The 24,670-nt window shown below is 40.4% G+C and overlaps 1 long non-coding RNA gene across 1 annotated transcript in view; it reads right to left on the bottom strand.

Annotated features, from left to right (window-relative positions):
• Nucleotides 1-3,255: 3,255 nt before the first annotated feature.
• The window catches only part of LOC141105316 (uncharacterized), an 84,603-nt gene continuing 63,188 nt past the window's right edge, over nucleotides 3,256-24,670 (bottom strand). Inside the window, exon 2 of the long non-coding RNA XR_012235565.1 lies at nucleotides 3,256-3,682. This is a non-coding gene — a long non-coding RNA (uncharacterized lncRNA). The remainder of the gene's footprint in view (nucleotides 3,683-24,670) is intronic.

Genomic DNA, 24,670 nt, shown 5'->3' with positions numbered 1-24,670 from the left:
TATTAAGAGGGCATTTGACACAGTATCCTGGCAATATATGCAATATTTATTACAAAAATGGGGTTTTGGACCCCATTTTTTAACATGGATCAAAGCATTATATAATAAACCCAAAGCCTATATAAAATATGCTGGATACAAATCTGAAGCCTTTAATATCGAAAGAGGTACCCGACAGGGTTGCCCATTATCTCCCTTATTATTTGCCCTTATACTCGAACCCATGGCCCAATACATCAGAACAAACCAAACTATAACTGGCATTGAAGTAGGAGGTATTACACACAAATTATGTATATTTGCAGACGATATATTACTTTTTCTATCATCACCACAGGTCTCTGGTCCTAACTTAATACCAGCTCTTGATGGATTTGCAGCCCTATCCGGCCTTATGATTAATCCTAAGAAATGCCTAGTGCTTAATATTTCACTCACAAACATGGAATTGATCCCGGCTAGGGCTGCACTCCCATTCACATGGGCAGAAAAATCAATCCCATATCTTGGAATTCATTTAACAGCATCTCATTCTGACTTATTCTCAGCCAATTATCCTCCTGTATTAAGACAGATCACAAATCTAATAAAACAATGGTCGCAACTTCCTTTATCCTGGATAGGGAAGATTAATGCAATCAAAATGAATATTCTACCCAAATTGCTTTATCTATTCAGAGTCCTCCCTATTCCAATTCCTTCCTATTTTTTGAGAATAGTACAAAAAAGAGCAACTTCGTTTATATGGGGCTCTTCTAAACCACGTATACCTATACACACACTACATCTTCCCAAAAATAAAGGAGGCCTGGGATACCCTAATTTTACTAACTACTACAGAGCAGCACATTTGGCCAGTCTGTCCAAATACCATGCAAAACAGGAAATCCCATTATGGGTATTTATAGAGGCTTCAGAAAATGACCCTCTATTAATATCAAATTTATTATGGCTTGATCCTAAAGACCGCTTTAAAATTCAGAATCCCATAACTAAACACTTCTTATCTCTCTGGGATAAACTAAAAACCAAATATCAGTTACAATCTCCACACAATCCTCTCCTTTCTTTTATCAGAAATCCGGCCTTTTATCCGGCATGGATCTACCCAAATTCTTTTAAAGCTTGGACAACATCAGGCATTCAGACACTAAATGACTTCATAGCATCTAAATCATTCCTTTCATTCCCATCGCTTAGAGAAAAATATGATCTACCAAACTCTGAGATATTCAGATATCTCCAAATCAAAAATTTCTATACACCATTCCTAAAGGGGGATACACCATTATCCCAATTATCCATTTTTGAATCAATCTGTACAAAAGATCCATTTGCTAAAGGTACAATTTCATCACTTTATAATCAATTTTATGGAGTAGCAAATCTTAATAGACCCTCTTACGTTCAGAGGTGGGAGGAGGACCTGGGACGAACTTTAGAAGACACGGACTGGTCTAACATATGGCTCACATCTAAGTCATCTTCACCCAACATCTTAGCACTGGAGACAAATTATAAAGTCCTAACTCGCTGGTACCTTGTACCCGCTAGAGTGGCAAAATATTCACCTAATACCTCAGCTCTTTGTTTTCGAGGATGCCCAGAAATAGGCACATATTTACACATATGGTGGACGTGCCCAGTAATCCAAACCTTCTGGAAGGAAGTCTTCGTGATTGCATCTAAAATATTTAAAAAAATAATACAACCAGATCCATATTTAACTTTACTTAATCTAAAACCGGAATGGTTAACACTCTCTCAATTCAAACTTATGATCCAACTAATAACGGCTGCAAAACAAACAGTGGCCAAGGCATGGAAATCTCCTACATTGGTACTAGCAGAAACAATTCACAGAATGAATAATACAATGTCCCATGCTAAGATGGTAGCCATCGATCAAAATCAAATTCCGAAATTTGAAAAACTTTGGCATCCTTGGATAAAACAACAGTTCCCGTCAAACTTCAATGACTCTGTCCTGTTGCCATGGTAACAGATTAAATGACTTACAGAGACACCCATTCTAAGGCTTCAAAGAGAACTAAAAAGAATAATAAACTGACGAGCGGGACAACCTTGTGGACCATACCTCTACCTTTCAACCCTTTTTCTTCTTTCTCTTTCCTTTTCTCCACCTTACGATTAAAGCTCATTATCAGAATTTATTTGACCTATATACACTCTACCTGTAAACAATATGTATAGTAGGTATAAATCATTTAAATACCTACAAAAGTAACTAAGGAAATGATATATATCTTTAATTTAGATTTACGTGAACCCAATGTTTAATATTTGAAATTTCATGATATTTACCTATATAAACCCTACTGTAAAACAATGAGCTTACTTTATAGATCCTTGTAAACTTACTTTATGTATCTTTATAACATTGTATACTCAATAAACTTCTTTTGACAAGGAGAAAAAGAAGTTGACCATTAACATGGCTGCTTGATCGCAATTCGCTTTGACAATCGGGAACCCATTAGAGTTGATCCCTATCATGTGACTACTATGTCAACTCTGGCAAAGTGATCACATTCAAGGTGGAGGCTTCATTGACAAAAAACTAAAATAAAATCCTTATGTCCTAAAAAACATGTAAAAATGTTAAATTGTCCTGGACACAGAAGAGCTAATAAAAAGAATAGGAGGAGGGATTGGGGAAAGGGACCCTCTAGTTTCATGAAGCCACAAGTTTTTTCATTCTTGCCCCAGGATTGCTAAGAGGCCACTTACCCTTTCCTATGGAGTTACTCCTTTACTAGTCAGATTAGCAAGATGTTGCTCATTCGTTGTGAGTGAGATTCTGCAACATTCCAGGCACCAGATTTTCTTTTCAGATGACAGATGTCATAAAGTAAGGGCAATCCCTTCTAGCAGGCCCCAATAACACTCAAAATCTGACAAAAAATTCCCTTTCTAAACCTTATTGGCTCTGTTCCAAACTTAACAAAAAGAAAACATTTTTGGATGGAATCAAACTTGAATTTAAAATGGAAAAAATAAGAAAAAAAAAATCTAGAGCTCCATTTACTGGCTGGAAATGGATATATACAAAATATTCTTATGCAGTATCACCTATTCCCTGACTAAAAAAATATTTTTAAAATAGTATTTTCATCTAAAGCATAATAAATATAATCTATAGAAAAACCTTACATTCCCCTTAAATAAGAGATTATACTTATGTGTTAATGTAACTTTAAACTAGATAACAAGCAGAATGGCTCTTAGGGTGGCTGACAGTTAACATATATTCGGTTTAATGCCACATTACATTTGCTGTAGATTTACACTGTGTATTGTGCTTTTAACAGAGTGGTGGGAAGAACAAATTGGAAGGTATCATTAATCCAGAGGACGAGTTTGTTTCCCAGCAGATGTCCCTCCTTCTTCTTCTGCCCCCAAGGACACAGACAACTCATTCTCAGGTGAGAAAAGTTCCTGTTCACTGATTGCAGTAAAGAGTCTCCATTAAGTGTCTCTGGGGTCCACAAAAAACAATTCTAGGGAGGCAGAATGTACCGTGAGAGATTGGGCACCTCCCAACTGAAATTTCACTGAAGCCTGGCCTCATTTGTCTACTGTCACTTTTTATTCTTCATTCATCTCTTCATATTTCCTATCTTGTGCAACCATTCCAGATGGCATTTTGTCTTTGTGGCACCTGTTTAATAACAGATACAATGAGCAGATAAACTGATTTGTTTTTAATATGCAGTAAATAACAGTAGTCATAATTTACTATAAGACACATGTCTCGTGTTGGGTTTCTTGGGTGTTGTGTTTTTTTTATATGAAACGTACCAATAACAAGCAAGGATAACTGACAGCATAGAGTCACATGACTCTCCTGGAGAACTGCAGGTTCCAGCATCAGGACTTAGTGTACGTGTAGTGTGGAATGGTTAGAACCCTGGATAAGTTATTGCTGTCTGTACCCATGCTAGGTAGATTCACCCTCTCTAATTGTCCAGGTGACTAGTCTTACTAAGACAGAAGTTATGGGTAATCGAAATTTGTTTGCATTATCACCAAATCAAGAGGTGAGGTTAAATCTTGCAATGGGAACACATGATCTGTGACAACTGTCTAAAAGAGAAATTCCCCACACAGTGCAGATATTTCCTCTCACTTTCTGTTGCATCCCCCGAGCAGGGGATTCAACAGGACTCTGGACTCAGCCAAAATAATTGTGACAGGGGTTTTAAACCATCCCTAAACTATTTAAAACCGAGAAAGTTTTTGTTTTTTATGCATACACTTTAAAGCCAATCTCCAGCAAGAAAAGTTTAGTGTTAGATAGAGTACAAAAAAGTGAAGTGTAAAAACAACAGAACTGCTGGCAGGATGAACATACGATAAAACTGTTAGGCTTAATGTACATGGGACGTTTTTACAACCTCTCCTGAACGATTTAACTTGACAGATAGAAACCCATGTTTAAAACGTCTGTTTTGCTGCGTTTACATGCCGCGTTTAGCTGCGTTTGTGTTTAGAAGCATTTATAATTTTTTTACAAAATAGCCAAAAATGAAAAATACCTGTAAACGAAACGTGACTAAACGTGAGTTACCACGTTTAGACCTGTTTAGAAGCGTTTGGTGCTTGAAATGCCTCTAAACTCAGTGTCTGAACTCATTTTTTTGCTTTCCAAGAAAGGCCTCCAAGCTCAACTGCCTAAAAACGACATTAAACAAACCTGTGTACATGTACATATAAGATAACATTGGATCAGTTCATGGGCAGCTGAAAAAAGCAGCCAACTGCCTCTGAACGTCTGTTTACCAGCAGCAGTGTACATGATGCCTTATGGGGGACAAAAAAAAAAAACCTGCCGTGGTAAAGCTATTGACAGATTGCATCATATACTTAATTGTTTATGTTGCCCATAGTTCTACTTTATCTTGCAAAGAGATGGAGGTGTTATCCACCTGGCTCTGCTGTGGAAGAATTACTTTTGTTTGAAGCATATTTCTATTGCAATGCTTATATATATATATATATATATATATATATATATATATATATATAATTATACCCTGTGCTAACTACATCACATGTGCTAATGCAACTGCTAGAAAATTGCCTCCACAGTGTTCTATAATCTAATATAAAAATATGTTCCAGTTCTACTCTCCCCTCAGTAATAAACAATTTAACTACAAATACAGTGTACATATAAAACAATAACATGGAAATGAATATAAGAAAAAAAAAATAAACACAGCTAACACAAACATATTATAAATAAATACAGTAAGTGAAGTTCATAAAATAAGTAAATAAAAAAATCCACTCAATTGTATTTTTCTCCAATCAACACAATTTCTCCCCCGTAATCTCTGTGAGATAATAATATAAATGGAAACTCGCCAGAAGATATTGACCCCTTACAAAGTGAGTGAGTCAAAGAACACTTTACCCAGCCGGGTATTTTGAAGCAGGCAAGATGATCACGTCTAGTTCTTCATCAGAAATATTAACACTCATATACGGCTCTGTTAATTTTTTCTCGTTTAGAAACATGTTAGAAAAACATCCCCACAGTGTAAATAATGTGTAAATAATGGAAGAAAAAAAAAACTCAAATCATTGCAATCACAAACCTAGCTAATAACAGTTTCATATCAAAATAGAGTGTTTGTACAATTTTCTACTTAAAGGCTCAGCAGAAATCAATGACTCCAACATAAGAGTCAAAACTGCATTCTCCTGCACCTTTGAATAGGACAAAGTATCCTCTTTCTTCCAACCCAATAGCCACACAGTATCAGGATTATTATACAGCAAAAAGAACATTGTGTAGTATGTTGGTATATGCCCAAAATTATATAAAAATGTTACTCACAAGGATAGTAAAACATCAATCCAACTCATACCAAAATACCCACTTATTAGACATATTTACCCCTTCATCATGAAATGGGTGTAAATAGCTTTCTCCAAACAAAAAAGAAATAGGTGTTGTGCTTCTTTAACCACTTCAGCCCCAGAAGATTTGGCTGCTCAATGACCAGGCCATTTTTTTGAGATACGGCACTGTGTTGCTTTAACTGACAATTGCGTGGTCTTCCGATGCTGTCTTGCGATTCTGTACCCAAACAAAATTGACGTCTTTTTTTCCCACAAATAGAGCTTTCATTTGGTCGTATTTGATCATCTCTGCGGTTTTTATTTTTTGCGCTATAAACAAGAAAAGAGCAATATTTTGTACTTTTTGCTATAATAAATACCCCCAATTTTTTTTTAAAGAAAGCTAATTTTTTTCCTCAATTTAGGCCGATATGTATTCTACATATTTTTGGTAATAAAAATCGCAATAAGTGTATATTGTTTGGTTTGTACAAAAGTTATTGCGTCTACAAACTAGGGGAAAGATTTATGGCATTTTTATTATTATTTTTTTTTCTACTAGTAATGGCGGTGATCAGCGATTTTTATCATGACTGCAACATTATGGTGGACAGATCAGACACTTTTGACACATTTTTGGTACCACTGATATTTATACAGTGATACATGCACTGATCACTGTGTAAATGTCACTGGTAGGGAAGGGGTTAACACTAGGGGACGATCAAGGGGTTAACTGTGTTCCCTTGTGTGTGTTCTACTTGTAGGGGGGTGGGACTCACTAGAGGAGATGACTGATCATTGTTCCTAGCTAGTAAGAACACACAATCTGTCTCTCCTCTCCTCACAGAACAGGGATTTGTGTGTTTACACACACACACACGTCCCTGTTCTGGCTCTCATGCCCACGATCGTACGTGACCGACGGTCATCATGACCACCGGCCACGCACATCAGCAACCCCGCAGTGCAGCGGGCACGCGTGCCTGCTATTCCCGCTTAAAGGGCTGATATACAGCTACGATGGTTCGCGGGAACGTGCCGACCTGCCGCAGTATAATGATGGTGGCTGGTCGGCAAGTGGTTAAAACCAATAACCTTAATTGAATTCTTACACAAAGGAGGTCCACCAGACCAACAAACGATAACAAAAGTGCAGAATATGAAAACCGAAAGATCCGAAATAAACAAATGCTTTATTTTCGTTTTTGTTGCGACAACAGTTCGATATAGATAGGAGATTCGAAATGACTCTGACAATAACAATCTGTGTCTATCGAAATTGTGGTCGAATGTGCCTAACCGTAACTCTATTAGTCCAAGATTATTCTACATAGAGAGAAAAGATTCGACATAGAGAGAAAAGATTCAACATAGAGAGAAAATACCGCTGCTGGAATTGGGTGGGGGAAGTAAAATAAAAATAATGATGATGATGAATGTTATTGGCCGATTGTAACCAAAGAGGAGGGGCAGTAAAATAGCTAGAACTAAGTACACACGTACAGCCAACTTACTTTCACTTACGATTTGCTAGCAGAGAGAGACACACACACTGAATCATTTCAGAAGACAGTCAATTTTAGCTGGTCTGTTTGTCAGAGAACCTGAATTATTTAGCAATTAGGCATAAGCACAGCAGGAGAACAATAGTGAAGCAAGCTACAGTTCAACTTAACTTTTTCATAATAATCTGCTGCTATTGTGTTAGTGTTGTGAACTTGATAGTGATACTAGTGTTGCTAGTGTTGTGATAGCCTCAGAGGCTGCCCGTGTTGTAGGGGGGATTTATTATTATAGATTCTATAATAATCAATGTCTGACACAATATCGGATGCCGCGCCCGCCATTGCACTTGGAGATTGAGAAGCGAATGTGAAAGTTGGCTGACTGTTGATCAGGGATAGTGGCTGACATAATTGGTGAAATATGGCTGCATGACCGTATTTGGGCAAAGGCATTGACCAAATATGACCGTGGCCATATTTGGTTCATGATCTTACCAGGTGTACGTTGCCTCTTTTTTTGCATTGCAGATGACAGCTCAGGGAGATGTTATTCACCAGAAGCAGTTGTTGGGACTGGAAATTTCAGTTGGCTGGCAGGTTCACTTTTTTGGGTGATCCAGTGGGTGTTGCTCATTGTGATTAGCATGTATTTGCACAACTAGATGATATGATTCATTTACTTTGTGGGACAACTTTTATTGTTTTTTTTTTTCTGTTTCAATATTTTTATTGAAGTTTCAAGAGTCATAACAAGCCATGGTTTGCCCATGCAGTGGCAATATCGAACAGGTATGTAAAGAAACAGTGTGTGGACTTGTAATGAGTAAAATAACAATAAACTGTTACCAGGACCATAGAGGACCAGGTTAAAAATTTGGGCATATGTCATAGACTATATTACTCTGTACCCTGGAGTACAGTAGTCTACAGTGCTAACCTTCATATCAGGAAGGAAGAGAAGAAGGAGGAAACAGAGAACAGAGAGAAAAAAGAAGAAAGAAGACAGAAGAGGAGAGGGGCTCCAAGAGAGGGCGAGTACCTCGGATACGGGAGCTGTACAAACAAGGCTTAAAGCCTACCATAACTAGTTGGGGGCAGGGACATGAAGTAGCAACTTCTGTTCCCAGATTTTCAAAAATTTTGCATGTGAATCCTTCAATATACTGAACATCTGCTCATAAATCATCAAAGCAGTGGTGTTTTTGTCTTTTTAAATGTCAAAAAGTGTGTGTGTGCTTTACAGTTTTTTTTCTGTGAGTGAGCAAGGGTACTATGTACCCCTTACCCATGCATGCAGAGGAGGGTCCAGTATCTGGGGACCCTTATTTTTAAACTGACATTAAGTTTAAATTAAATTTTAACTGATTCTGATAAGCCCCCCTGACTACCAAGCCAGGGGTGTTGGTAAGAGAACCTTGTCCTAATCAATATGGGGACAAGGGGCTTTGCCAGAGGGATCCCACCTGGCAATTTAACTGTCATGAATCTGCAGTAATGTTTCAGACCTGTCTGTCTGCTTACCTCTGGTCTGTGTATCAGGTTAGAGACCACACTCTCACACCTGCATGTTTAAGTAATCTTCTCTCAGCATGGCTCCACCCAAGCCTCTAACAGGATTACTATTTAACACAGTGCACTGCAAGCCAGCCTTGCCCGAGCAATAGTGTCTTTAGGCTCCCCTCTGTGGTTCTTGCTGTGCGCTCTACATTTGATTCTGTGTACTGACTTTGGCATGTTCCCCTGACTATCCTTGTCTGTTGTTCCCCCAACTTTTGGTGTGTTCTTCCAACTATCCCTGTCTGCTTGCAGCCCCGACCTTTGGCGTGTTCTCCTGACCATACCTGTCTGCTTGTTACCCCGACCCTTGGTTTGTCCTTCTGACCATTCATTGTTGCCCTGGATTGCTTCTTCCTCTCCATCCACCAGAGCCAGCCGTGGATGTGAGCTGGAAGACCCTGGGTGCAATAACCTGGAGTCAGCTGCAGCAAAGTGCATGATTACCATCAGAGGCTCTGGTGAAGACCTGCTGGCTCTTAGACTCCACAACCTTGGGAATCTTATGCTCTAGCTCCCTGTTCAATCTGTGTCAGTGCTCAGGTGGAGCTGCTTTCCTGAACCACCCAGAGCTCTATCCGCAGCACTCAGCCGAAGGGTCCACAGGCTCAGTGGTGCGCTTCTGACCCCAGCGGTGTGCATCTGTCACCTGCCTCCCCACCACCATGTTGAGGACATGTGTCCTGGTATGGTTCAGTAAGTACGGGGGCACATGCGCAGATGAGGGTCTAGTATAGATTTTGTGGGGACCCTATACATTTTTTTTTCTTTTTGTGAGGGTCCTCCCTTAAAGATGCCACACTGTTTTGTGTTTTTGCATGGCATCCACCAAGAAAAAGGGTCTGGTGTGTATTTTTAGAGGGAGCCATGTACCTTTTTTGTGTGGAGGTCCCCCATTAACCCCTATACCAGACCCGAATTTAAAATGAGGGTTTGGTGTATATGAAGGGAATCCCTGGCTGTTTTGTTCACAAACAGAAGGAAGCAGCTTGGGACTGTCATTTACTGGCAATTTAAGCAGCCTTTTTTCCTTTGTAAATGTCAGTTAGGCTGTGGTAGGTTGTATACATCATACAAATGTGCCACTTTACAGGCAGATTCAGGGCATCCCTCAAACATTTTATCTAAATATTGTATTTTTAATACGCACACCAACTGAAATACTTTCTGCAAAAGTCACATGATTTTTTCAAGTGTTCATGCATGCACTATTTTTAACTTGAAATTTCTGAGTGTTAACAACAAAACATTGGTTCTTAACAGAATAACCTACCTTTACTTTAATACTTGTTTCTTTATGACTTTGATGTCCCTCCCATATGATTTTTTTTTTTTTTTTACTTTCCTGTAAGCTGCACGATAGATAAATAATAAAGATTACTGGTACAGCGGACCACAAGTGGCATTAATAACCTGTCAAAACAGCTATTATGGATTACAGTTCTCATTAACCACTAATGTTACACGTAAAATCTCTCCCTAAGAAGTATAAATGCATATATTTATAAAGTGAGAATATATTTATATTCAAGAATAACTTTTCACTTTCAGTCCCCTCTACATGATGGTAGGAAGAATAATTTGCTGTTCATGTTGGGGCATATTTTAAATATGTGCAAACTCAAGCAGCCATATTGTGACTAGAGATTATCGAATGTAGAAAATGCTGCTCTGGAGGCAAAATACTAAATTATAGCGCAAAAGTCTAGTTTGAAGTTTCTCGTTCATTTTCTAAGGGAAAACGCGGTAGAAAAAATCTACTGATTTCTCACACACATCTCACTTTTTTTTTATTAGCACACACATCTAGAAAGCATTTCAGATAAAGATATTACAGGAGAAAAGATGTGTTGTGCTAAGGTGACTGTTAAATTATTTTGCTGAGGCAGTATCAATAACACGGTGCAGGCGGGGAAGAAAAGTTGACAATGAGGAAGAAGAAAATAAATCTTGTCTTGTATTCTGGATGATCTGAAGAATCAGTATCAGATTTAAATAGCCTGGGGAAAGCATTAATGAAGCAAATGAGTTTATTTTTTTGTTTTGTGAGGTAACCTGTACAAGGGAAGCACCCCGCAGTCGTTCTGCAGTATAAGCAATTAGAATGTGGTGGTAGATGATTCTTGGCATAATGAGCTGTTGGGTTCATGAATGCTGTTGTGAGCCAGGTTCAAGGTGCACCTTGATGTATTTTAGAATTCTTCATGTTCTAGTTTGAATGCGACTGTGATAAGCTGATACAGCAAGAACAACTAAGTGGAGTGTAAAAATGTCAACCTTTTGTATTTTTCAAAGTTAATCTTAAATTATTTTATGAAAAATGTACAGTTCTGATTTTCTTAAAAGCAAAGTGCACTTTCTATTTCCTGCTGAAAGACACCCTGAATAATTGAACCTACAGCAAGCAAACCTAAGGTGTCAAGGATCCTCTCCCAGTATCTTTTAGACCCCTTTCACACTGGAGGCATTTTTTAGGCACCTGTAAAGCGCCTGAAAAATGCCTCATCTGCAATCCCAGTGTGAAAGCCTGAGAGCTTTCACACTGGGGTGCTGCGCTGGCAGGACGTCAGAAAAGTCCTACAAGCAGCTTCTTCAAGGCGCTTTAGGTGCGGTGTATACACCACTCCTAAAGCACCCTTGCCCATTGAAATCAATGGGCAGTGCCGCCAAAGCAGCAGTGCTTTGCAGGTGCTTTTAACCTTTTACAGCCGCTAGCAGGGGTTAAAAGCGCCTCGCTAGCGGCCGAAAAGTGCCTCAAAAACTACACCCCCACGCTGTCAGTGTGAAAGGGCTCTAAGCCTCTATGGACTAGCAAGTGAATGCTGCAGCATTCAGGACTTGCCCATCAGAGGTAGAAAAGGAAGTAAAGGACTCGGGACACTGCATGACCAGAGAGAAGTAAGTAAAAGTATGCTCACAACATTAATAAAAATGAAGGCAAAGGTAGCAGGGGTGGGTGGAATCAAGACTTGGGCTTCAAAGGGAAATTAAAATGTATTTTCAGTTAAGTTTAATAACACCCATCTTGGAACTGGACCACTGCCGCATGCTGGCTACAGGGACTCGCCATACAGTCATTGCCAAAAATATTAGCACCCCTGCATTTGTCAGATAATGCACCACTTCACCCAGAAAATTGTTGCAATTACAAATGTTTAGGCATTCTCATGTTTATTTATTTTGTTTGTATTGGTATGACACAAAAAAGTGGAGAAACAAAAAAGCCAATTTTGACACATTCCGCGCAAGACTCCAAAAATGGACTGGACAAAATTATTGGCATCTTCTCAAAATTGTAAGAAATAATTGCAAATTTGTGATGCTCCTGTAATTTGTAATTAGACTCACCTGTATCAGTTAACAGGTGACGACAATATAGAAATCACACAGGCAATCAGTTAAAATGGTGAAAAATTATTTAACCTTTCTGTTGTGTGTCTCTGTATGCCACATGGAGCATGGAGAAGAGAAAGAGCAGCAAAGAATTGTCTGAGGATTTGAGAACAAAAATTGTGGAAAAGCGTGGACAATCTCAAAGTTACAAGTCCATCGCCAGAGATCTTAATGTTCCTGTGTCCACTGTGCGCACCATAGTCAAGAAGTTTACAGCCCATGGCATTGTAGCTAATCTCCCTGGATGTGGATGAAAGAGAAAAATGTATCAAAGATTGCAACAAGGATTGTTCGAATGGTGGAACTTGATAAACTTCCAGACAAATTCAAGCTGACCTTCAGGCACAGGATACGACTGTGTCAGCTCGCACTATACATCGCCATCTGAATGAAAACGAACACTATAATAGGAGACCCAGGAGGACCCCACTGCTGACACAGAAACATAAAAAAGCCAGATCGGAGTTTGCCAAAACTTGAGGAAGCCAAAATCCTTATGGGAGAATGTGCTGTGGACAGACAAAACAAAATGACAGCCTTTTGGTAAAGCCCATCATTCTGTTTTCAAAAAAAGAAATTAGACCTTTAAAGAAAAGAATACAGTCTCTACAATCAAACATGGTGGAGGTTCACTAATGCTTTGGGGTTGCTTTGCTGCTTCAGGCACTGGATGTCTTGACCATGTGCATGGCATTATGAAATCTGAAGACTACCAAAGAATTATTGGGTGCAATATTGGGCCCAGTGTCAGAAAGTTGGGTCTCTGTCAGAGGTCATGAGTCCTACAGCAGGACAATGACCCAAAGCACATGTCAAAAAGCACCCAGAAATGGTTTAAAACAAAGCGCTGGAGAGTCCAGATCTAAATCCCATAAGCACCTGTGGAGAGATCTCAAAACAGCATTTGGGAAAAGGAATACTTCCAATCTAAGAAACCTGGAGCAGTTGGCAAAAGAAGAGTGGTCCAAAATTCCAGTAGAGAGGTGTAAGAAACTCACTGATGGTTACAGGAAGCGATTGATTTCAGTTATTTTTTCCAAGGGGTGTGCTACCAAATATTAAATTGAGGGTGCCAATAATTTTGTCCAGTCCATTTTTGGAGTTTTGCATGGAATGTGTCAGATTTGGTTTTTTGTTTCTCCACATTTTCATGTCATTCCAATACAAAAAAAATAAATAAACAGGAAACTGCCTACACATTTGTAATTGCACCAATTTTCTGGGAGAAGTGGTGCATTATCTGACAGAAATGCAGGGGTGCCAATATTTTTGGCCATGACTGTATATACTAGCATAATGGATCCCAGAAAACAACCAAGTCAAACAGCTTATGTCAATGTTATTTCATATAAAAACACACATGAAATTAATACACTACTGACCATGACAGACAATTCTGTATGGTTAGTAGAAAATCTTAACCCTAAAACTTCTTGTCCAAAATGATTTTAGTGGTTATTTATTAATTATATGTATGTGCAAAAGGAATTCTCCCATATGATGAATAGTTGATTTACCAAGGGTAAATAGGCTGTTTACCTTGCAAGTAAACTTTGACTTTGCAAGGAAATTTTCCCTTAGCTTAGTGAATGTTGTGACAATTCACTTTGCAAAGAATATCCACTCATATGCAAGGAAAATAAAAAAACACGTTTGCCTGCACATAATTGGATGATGGAAATCGGCAAAGCTTGATCTTATCCACTAAGCGAAGAGAAAATCCCATCGCAAATTGAAAATTCCCTCACATTTTGAACTGCCTATTTGTCTTTTAATAAATCAACCCAATGAATAATTCATACATTTAGAAAATAATGAACAACATGGAGGGTATATGTCAAATAATGGCTATTTAAAATAAATAATTTGAAAAAAAAAACCTGTGTGCATCAACGAAAAAGAAGGAACTCCGGTGCACTGAAGTAGAGCACCTTTATTAAGGAAGGACCTGGGTTCAAGCACACATGTACTTATCTATTAAATGGATAAACAAAAACAATTAACTCAGGTTTAAAACAGACTTGGTTACAATGCACAATTCGCAAGTATTTAGCCACTTTTAAATTAGTATAAATGGACGGACCTCATTCATTGCAACACCATAACCCCCCCCCCCCCCAAAAAAAAAAGGCTGCCAGAAAACATTGTTCACATATCAAGCCTTCTGGATAAGTTTCCAGCCAATTGTCAATTAATATCTAAAGTGGGATGAAAAGTATTCCCTCCCCCAATTTTTAGCCTTCACCCTTTTTTCTCTATATCCATTCTCTCCACCCTTCTGGTCTTATTTTCTGTCTCCTTTCTTGTTAACACTGATGAACTTTTCCTCGCATGACCTGCTAATGGGCAGAGTTTACACCGCCTCTAATGCATATTTGTTTATGGATATGGCATTTTTAAACTGTTTATTCATAATACCGTTGCTTTAACAAATGGTTGCTCGATTAACATATAATTTGTAGAAAATTGTAGTGTTCCTTCACCTGTGACTTCTTACAAAACATAATATTGCCAACTTGGACAAAAATTAGCAATTTTCAGTTACTTTTATCAATCAATTTTCAGTTGATTGAGGTCAATGTTTATTAAATATAAAATCCTTAACTGGAGTTCTCTTCCTTTACAAGTGCACTTTGCTTGACACATGCTCCTCTTGGCCTCCAAAATGCTCTACATATTGGCTTAATTTCTAGACACTCAGGCATACAGTAGCCCTCGACTGCAGTAATCTAAGCTTGGGAGCAGTTTAGCAGGTAAGATAACATTTCTAGGCACTTATTAACACTATACCATTTATGCCACTCTACTGGTAGCTGGAGGGTGAGTTAGAGAAAAATAAAGGATAGCATTATTTTGGTATTAATATTACATTAACCTCCTTGTGGGACTTTACTTTTAAAATTACATGTTTTGCTAGAAGAAAAATGTTCGTGTTGTGATGATTGATGTGTGTAAAGAATAAAATAAAAGAGAGCATATTGTGTAGGCAGTTTGTTAACGCTTTATTAAATTTATAATATATAATATATAATATATAATATATATAATATAATAGATGTATTTATTGCATGAGAATGCAATCCCACATATACTGTAACACATTATTATTGTTCCTCACATGGTTTAGCTTTTTGTGTACTTTTTTGTCCTTAACTGAACATGAATGTAAAGGTTGATTTAAAAATGTTTGCCTATTGATTCTACTTCTGTATATTTTTAAAGACTTAAACAAAAATTATAATAGTTTTAATCAACATTATGGTAATAATGGAATACCCCTATGCAATAATCCATATTTACATAGCTTAAAAGACAAATTTGGCATTTTTAGTCCTCAGATATTTTTAGTCCTTAATATTAAATGCACTATATTACCAAAAGTATTGGGACGCCTGCCTTTACACGCACATGAACTTTAATAGCATCCCAGTCTTAGTCCGTAGGGTTCAATATTGAGTAGGCCCACCCTTTGCAGCTATAACAGCTTCAACTCCTCTGGGAAGGCTGTCCACAAGGTTTAGGAGTGTGACTATGGGAATGTTTTCTTTGGGATGAATTAGAGTGGAGACTGTGAGCCAGGCCTTCTCGTTCAACATCAGTGCCTGACCTCACAAATGCACTTCTGGAAGAATGGTCAAACATTCCCATATACACACGCCTAAACCTTGTGAGCAGCCTTCCCAGAAGAGTTAAAGCTGTTATCGCTGCAAACAGTGGGCCAACTCAATATTGCACCCTAGGGACTAAGACTGGGATGCCATTAAAGTTCATGTGCGTGTAAAGGCAGGCGTCCCAATACTTTTGGTAATATAGTGTATATACTGTAAACAGTGTGTTGATACAGTATATGAAATGGGATGTAGAGGTCTTATGGGTGACAAAAGGAGTTTTTCTTTTTGTTTAGTAATGGCAGGGTGAGAGTATTCACAGAGCAACTTAGGGTGCCCTTCACTAGCATTTTTTCTACATAAGCACAGTAGATGGGTACCAGATGTTCCAGTGGCACATTCCAAACTCTGTGCCCAACAGAGAATGCAGACTTATCAGTGCTCTACTGGTTCCTCCCCATCCTGTGTACAGCAAATAAGCACCCATTTCTCTCTTACTCCTTTATAGAAAACGGTTATTCCCATCAAAAGGTCACCAACTTTACATAGCAAATAACACCCTCCTACTTAGTATGCAGGGTGTTACTTGCTAGAAACCATCTATACTTAGTGATGGTTTAACCTATTGTAAAATATGCACATTGCAAATGTTAATGTGAACTCCAATAAAGTTACTAAAAAGTAAATCTTATAAATCAACTCTGGACATTTGCAAAGCTATTAGAAAAGGGATTGTAAAAAAAAAAAAAATATGTACAAATGCAAAACAATCTTTAAAAAATACCATTCAGTGGCAAAGGTGGTAAGCAGGTTTTTTCTTATAGGCTTAACCTGAAACAATCACAATTCCTACCCGCTTTGGAAATGCTTTAAACTTGCCTGTGAAGTGGCATGCCTGTAGGTTTTACTAAAGCAAATGTGACATGTAGAAAGATACCATTTGGCACTAAATGGCATTTCCTTGCTTCTTTTGTAAACAAAACAACTCTGGGTGAAAAAAAGCAAAAGAAAAGTAATGGCGTACCTACAGACCCTGAGTCAGCAGGCAGCCTGGCTAGCCAGCAAAGTGAGCAGTGACTAGCGTGAGCCCCCCTCTCCTAAACTATATCTTCCCATGTTGATGGGGACTTGGATATTTTCCCCACAAGCCTGGCCCAATGGTTCTGAAGGTTTGTGCAGGAGGGTGACCAGATATCCGCCCCCTCATATCAATGAGTAAGGAATTCCCCTGGTTACTCATTCACAAAATTCAATCAAGATGAACGAGGATCCCGATGACCTGCTGACACAAGCATGATGGCCTACACACAAAGATTCTCTCCTGATGGGCTCTTGCTGCAACTGAAAACTCACCAGCAGGCTGATTATTGTCAACAAGATCCCTGACATCATTGACTAAATATGGTGTTAACTAAATTTAGTCCAGTACATCATTCAGGATGCCCACTGGCTTGTTTACAACTTGGAACATGGTAGCAGGATCTTTGGTCACTAAGATGCCGATGACCACCTGTATCTCTGCAACCAAAGTTGCTGTGTGGCCTAGCAGCCAGTGGTGCCTACAGCCTGCACAGTGGGAAGTTGTCATTAAGTGACGGTATTAATACTGCCACTTAATGAATGTTGCAGTTCAAGAGGGTGCACAAAGTCAAACCTGGCCATTTAGTTTGCCTGGTCTGCAACTGCAACAGCAAGAGATTTGGGTGAACACTGCAGTATTGCCAGCTTATATCATTCTAGATCCTTGTCAGGTCACCTTGAGGCTAGGTGACAGATGCACACCGTAAGGATCAGAAGTGCACCGCAAGGTAGTGGACCCTATGGATGACTGCTGCAGATGGGAGTCAGGGTGGTAAGGAAGGCAGGGCCGCTGGAACACCAGCACGAATCCCAGCGGGGTTAGAGTGTAAGATTCCCTGGGGCGCAGAATCTAAGAGCCAGCAGGTGTTCACCAGAGCCTCTAGTGGTGAGGATGGACTGGGCTGCAACTGGCTCCAGGTCGCGACCCCCAGGGTCCCCCAGCTCACACCCACAGTAGGAAACAGGAGGATAGGGATAGTAAGGGAATAAGCCAAGGTCAGGGCCACAAGCAGACAAGGACAACAGAGTTCACGCCAAGGTTCAGGGTCACAGGCAAACAGGGATAGTCAGGGACACGTCAAAGGTCAGGGTCATGAGCAGACGGGAATAGTCGAGAACAGGCCAAAGTAGGTAACTGGCATCAGATGCAGGAAAAACAGCAAGTACACACGAAAGCTAACACACAATGGTTGATCAGCACTGCTGGCTTGCAGTGCACAGGTTAATATAGGGTTCCCTGATAGGGCCTGGGGTGGGGCCATGCTTTGAGGAGAGGTTATACAACCAGTCAGGTGAGAGTCAGCTGGTCTTTAGAGATGAACACATGGAGACAGGTAAGCTGACAGACAAAACTCTATTACATAACTATGACAATCCTATACTGAGCATCTACTATATAATCATAAAGTTGTATTCCTAGACCTAGTGGACTCAAGCCCTGGAATCAAGCCCTGGAATGAAGGAATAAGTCCAATGCTGTGGCTCACTGACACTATTTCCCAGCCAAAACTTTAGGTGAGGATTTATCTATCCTACATGTGCTTTCACGTGTAATATTGGTACTTTTAGATGCGTTTTCTTTTTTTATAATAACTATGGTCGACTCTAGTACTGAATTCCATTTACCCCACTACTCTTTTTCAACCCAAAAGCATCTGCACCTTTTGTCTCTTTGCCTCCACCAACTCTTTCTATATTTGCCTACATTAGCTTCAGAGAGGCCCCCTGGCATCACGTGGTGACATCTTCCCCTCCACAGGGTATGATAGCACACTGATCTTCTTAAATGGGGAAATCCACAAATTAACATAGAGAATGGAAGGGGACCTGCTTTTGGGAGAAATGAACGACCTCTTAATGCCCCCTAAAATATATAGATGTGGACAAATTTGTTGATATACCTTTTTTATACTGTATATATTTTTGTATTTATAGAGAGATATTTTTAGCATATTTTATTGTAGGTTGTTTTGTTGCCCACATTGTTTTTTTGTTATAGCCACATCACCATGGATGTGTCGGAGCTCAACTGATCTCAGAGGCTAAGCAGAGTTGGGCCTCCTTAGTACTTGGATGAGAGACCGCCTGGGAATACCAGGACTGTAGGGTTAGCGCTGATGTGAATAAAAAGTTGTTCTATTTAAAATATTTGTTAGAAAAATACCTAGTTGCCATGTAGGATTGGCCAAAGGAAGGCCAAAGGAAGAAATATATATGATTTATAAAGTTACTCATCAGGGTTTTAGAGAATTAAAGTGATTGTGAACCTCAGTGATAAAATCTGAACAAAAGCACATATATCGTTTTTATATATCTTATATTGGATGAGAGGTATCGGGTTCTCCTAAGTCTATTAAAGGGAGTGTGAGAGACGGAGGATTTAAAGCGCCAGCATTACGCCAGATATATTTGTCATCCCTAGAGGGGAAACTGCTGGTTTTGACCCACTGGTAAAACAGGGGTCAAATGTGAGGTGAGCAGCCTATGATACTGGTGGAGGTGAGCACAAGCACTTTTGGAGAATTTCTTTTGCACTATTTGGTGAATTGTTATTTTTGGATCCACTACACTCAGTCACTGGTTATTTTTTTATGGACTTTAACAGATTTATGATTTTTTTAAATATTTATTTTGGTGATGATTATGAATGGTTTAACCACTTGACGACCGCCTCACGCCGATTTACGTCGGCAAGGTGGCACGGACAGGCAAAATCACGTACATGTACGTGATTTGCCTTCCGCGGGTGGGGGGTCCGATCGGACCCCCCCCCCGGTGCCCGAGGTGGTCGTCTTTTCTCCCACGGCGATCGGAGATGAGGGGGAGGCCATCCGTTCGTGGCCCCCCCCTCGCGATCGCCGCCGGCCAATGAGAACATTCCTTTGCTGCTGTATGCTAAACAGCAGCAAAGGAAATGATGTCATCTCTCCTCGGCTCGGTAATTTCCGTTCCGGCCCGAGGAGAGAAGACAAGTGAGTGAGTGCACAACACACACACACACAGTAGAACATGCCAGGCACACAAAACACCCCGATCCCCCCCCGATCGCCCCCCCGATCCCCCCCCAATCACCCCCCCCCTGTCACAAACTGACACCAGCAGTTTTTTTGTTTGTTTTTTTTTTTTTTTCTGATTACTGCATTGGTGTCAGTTTGTGACAGTTACAGTGTTGGGACAGTTACTGTTACCCCCCTTTAGGTCTAGGATACCCCCCTAACCCCCCCTAATAAAGTTTTAACCCCTTGATCACCCCCTGTCACCAGTGTCACTAAGCGATCATTTTTCTGATCGCTGTATTAGTGTCGCTGGTGACGCTAGTTAGTGAGGTAAATATTTAGGTTCGCCGTCAGCGTTTTATAGCGACAGGGACCCCCATATACTATCTAATAAATGTTTTAACCCCTTGATTGCCCCCTAGTTAACCCTTTCACCACTGATCACCGTATAACTGTTACGGGTGACGCTGGTTAGTTTGTTTATTTTTTATAGTGTCAGGGCACCCGCCGTTTATTACCGAATAAAGGTTTAGCCCCCCGGTCGCCCGGCGGTGATATGCGTCGCCCCAGGCAGCGTCAGATTAGCGCCAGTACCGCTAACACCCACGCACGCAGCATACGCCTCCCTTAGTGGTATAGTATCTGAACGGATCAATATCTGATCTGATCAGATCTATACTAGCGTCCCCAGCAGTTTAGGGTTCCCAAAAACGCAGTGTTAGTGGGATCAGCCCAGATACCTGCTAGCACCTGCGTTTTGTCCCTCCGCCCGGCCCACCCAAGTGCAGTATCGATCGATCACTGTCACTTACAAAACACTAAACGCATAACTGCAGCGTTCGCAGAGTCAGGCCTGATCCCTGCGATCGCTAACAGTTTTTTTTGTAGCATTTTGGTGAGCTGGCAAGCACCAGCCCCAGGCTGCGCCAGATTAGCGCCAGTACCACTGACACCCACGCACGTACCATACACCTCCCTTAGTGGTATAGTATCTGAACGGATCAATATCTGGTCCGATCAGATCTATACTAGCGTCCCCAGCAGTTTAGGGTTCCCAAAAACGCAGTGTTAGCGGGATCAGCCCAGATACCTGCTAGCACCTGCGTTGTGCCCCTCCGCCCGGCCCAGCCCAGCCCAGTCCACCCAAGTGCAGTATCGATCGATCACTGTCACTTACAAGGCACTAAACGCATAACTGCAGCGTTCGCAGAGTCAGGCCTGATCCCTGCGATCGCTAACAGTTTTTTTGGTAGCATTTTGGTGAACTAGCAAGCACCGGCCCCAGGCAGCGTCAGGTTAGCGCCAGTACCACTAACACCCACGCACGCAGCATACGCCTCCTTTAGTGGTATAGTATCTGAACGGATCAATATCTGATCCGATCAGATCTATACTAGCGTCCCCAGCAGTTTAGGGTTCCCAAAAACGCAGTGTTAGCGGGATCAGCCCAGATACCTGCTAGCACCTGCGTTTTGCCCCTCCGCCCGGCCCAGCCCAGCCCACCCAAGTGCAGTATCGATCGATCACTGTCACTTACAAAATACTAAACGCATAACTGCAGCGTTTGCAGAGTCAGGCCTGATCCCTGCGATCGCTAACAGTTTTTTTGGAAGCTTTTTATTGAACTGGCAAGCACCAGCGGCCTAGTACACCCCGGTCGTAGTCAAACCAGCGCTGCAGTAACACTTGGTGACGTGGCGAGTCCCATAAGTGCAGTTCAAGCTGGTGAGGTGGCAAGCACAAGTAGTGTCCCGCTGCCACCAAAAAGACAAACACAGGCCCGTCATGCCCATAGTGCCCTTCCTGCTGCATTCGCCAATCCTAATTGGGAACACACCGCTTCTGCAGCGCCCGTACTTCCCCCATTCACATCCCCAACCAAATGCAGTCGGCTGCATGAGAGGCATTTTTATGTCCTCCCGAGTACCCCTACCCAACGAACCCCCCCAAAAAGATGTCGTGTCTGCAGCAAGCGCGGATATAGGCGTGACACCCGCTATTATTGTCCCTCCTGTCCTGACAATCCTGGTCTTTGCATTGGTGAATGTTTTGAACGCTACCATGCACTAGTTGAGTATTAGCGTAGGGTACAGCATTCCACAGACTAGGCACACTTTCACAGGGTCTCCCAAGATGCCATCGCATTTTGAGAGACCCGAAACTGGAACCGGTTACAGTTATAAAAGTTAGTTACAAAAAAAGTGTAAAAAAAAATATATATATATAAAATAAAAAAAAATAGTTGTCGTTTTATTGTTCTCTCTCTCTATTCTCTCTCTCTATTGTTCTGCTCTTTTTTTACTGTATTCTATTCTGCAATGTTTTATTGTTATTGTTATTGTTATTATGTTTTATCATGTTTGTTTTTCAGGTATGTAATTATTTATACTTTACTGTTTACTGTGCTTTATTGTTAACCATTGTTAACCATTTTTTTGTCTTCAGGTACGCCATTCACGACTTTGAATGGTTATACCAGAATGATGCCTGCAGGTTTAGGTATCATCTTGGTATCATTCTTTTCAGCCAGCGGTCGGCTTTCATGTAAAAGCAATCCTAATGGCTAATTAGCCTCTAGACTGCTTTTACAAGCCGTGGGAGGGAATGCCCCCCCCACACCGTCTTCCGTGTTTTTCTCTGGCTCTCCTGTCTCAACAGGGAACCTGAGAATGCAGCCGGTGATTCAGCCAGCTGACCATAGAGCTGATCAGAGACCAGAGTGGCTCCAAACATCTCTATGGTCTAAGAAACCGGAAGCTACGATCATTTTATGACTTAGATTTCGCCGGATGTAAATAGCGCCATTGGGAAATTGGGGAAGCATTTTATTACACCGATCTTGGTGTCATCAGATGCTTTGAGGGCAGAGGAGAGATCTAGGGTCTAATAGACCCCAATTTTTTCAAAAAAGAGTACCTGTCACTACCTATTGCTATCATAGGGGATATTTGCATTCCCCGAGATAACAATAAAAATGATTAAAAAAAAAAAATGAAAGGAACAGTTTAAAAATAAGATAAAAAAGCAAAAAAAATAATAAAGAAAAAAAAAAAAAAAAAAAAAAAGCACCCCTGTCGCCCCCTGCTCTCGCGCTAAGGCGAACGCAAACGGCGGTCTGTCGTCAAACGTAAACAGCAATTGCACCATGCATGTGAGGTATCGCCGCGAAGGTCAGATCGAGGGCAGTAATTTTTGCAGTAGACCTCCTCTGTAAATCTAAAGTGGTAACCTGTAAAGGCTTTTAAAGGCTTTTAAAAATGCATTTATTTTGTTGCCACTGCACGTTTGTGCGCAATTTTAAAGCATGTCATGTTTGGTATCCATGTACTCGGCCTAAGATCATCTTTTTTATTTCATCAAACATTTGGGCAATATAGTGTGTTTTAGTGCATTAAAATTTAAAAAAGTGTGTTTTTTCCCCAAAAAATGCGTTTGAAAAATCGCTGCGCAAATACTGTGTGAAAAAAAAAAATGAAACACCCACCATTTTAATCTGTAGGGCATTTGCTTTAAAAAAATATATAATGTTTGGGGGTTCAAAGTAATTTTTTTGCAAAAAAATAACTTTTTCATGTAAACAATGAGTGTCAGAAAGGGCTTTGTCTTCAAGTGGTTAGAAGAGTTGGTGATGTGTGACATAAGCTTCTAAATGTTGTGCATAAAATGCCAGGACAGTTCAAAACCCCCCCAAATGACCCCATTTTGGAAAGTAGACACCCCAAGCTATTTGCTGAGAGGTATGTCGAGTCCATGGAATATTTTATATTGCGACACAAGTTGCGGGAAAGAGACAAATTTTTTTTTTTTTTTTGCACAAAGTTGTCACTAAATGATATATTGCTCAAACATGCCATGGGAATATGTGAAATTACACCCCAAAATACATTCTGCTGCTTCTCCTGAGTACGGGGATACCACATGTGTGAGACTTTTTGGGAGCCTAGCCGCGTACGGGACCCCGAAAACCAAGCACCGCCTTCAGGCTTTCTAAGGGCGTGAATTTTTGATTTCACTCTTCACTGCCTATCACAGTTTCGGAGGCCATGGAAAGCCCAGGTGGCACAAAACCCCCCCAAATGACCCCATTTTGGAAAGTAGACACCCAAAGCTATTTGCTGAGAGGTATAGTGAGTATTTTGCAGACCTTACTTTTTGTCACAAAGTTTTGAAAATTGAAAAAAGAAAAAAAAAAAAGTTTTTTCTTGTCTTTCTTCATTTTCAAAAACAAATGAGAGCTGCAAAATACTCACCATGCCTCTCAGCAAATAGCTTGGGGTGTCTACTTTCCAAAATGGGGTCATTTGGGGGGGGGGGGGGTTTGTGCCACCTGGGCATTCCATGGCCTCCGAAACTGTGATAGGCAGTGAAGAGTGAAATCAAAAATTTTCACCCTTGGAAATCCTGAAGGCGGTGCTTGGTTTTCGGGGCCCCGTACGCGGCTAGGCTCCCAAAAAGTCCCACACATGTGGTATACCCATACTCAGGAGAAGCAGCTAAATGTATTTTGGGGTGCAATTCCACATATGCCCGTGCCCTGTGTGAGCAATATATCATTTAGTGACAACTTTGTGCAAAAAAAAAAAAGTGTCACTTTCCCGCAACTTGTGTCAAAATATAAAATATTCCATGGACTCAATATGCCTCTCAGCAAATAGCTTGG

Source organism: Aquarana catesbeiana, linkage group LG08, assembly GCF_042186555.1.
Source record: "Aquarana catesbeiana isolate 2022-GZ linkage group LG08, ASM4218655v1, whole genome shotgun sequence".
Taxonomy (NCBI): Eukaryota; Metazoa; Chordata; class Amphibia; order Anura; family Ranidae; genus Aquarana; species Aquarana catesbeiana.
Note: the sequence above shows the minus strand (reverse complement) of the source record. Positions and strands in the feature narration are given on the sequence as shown.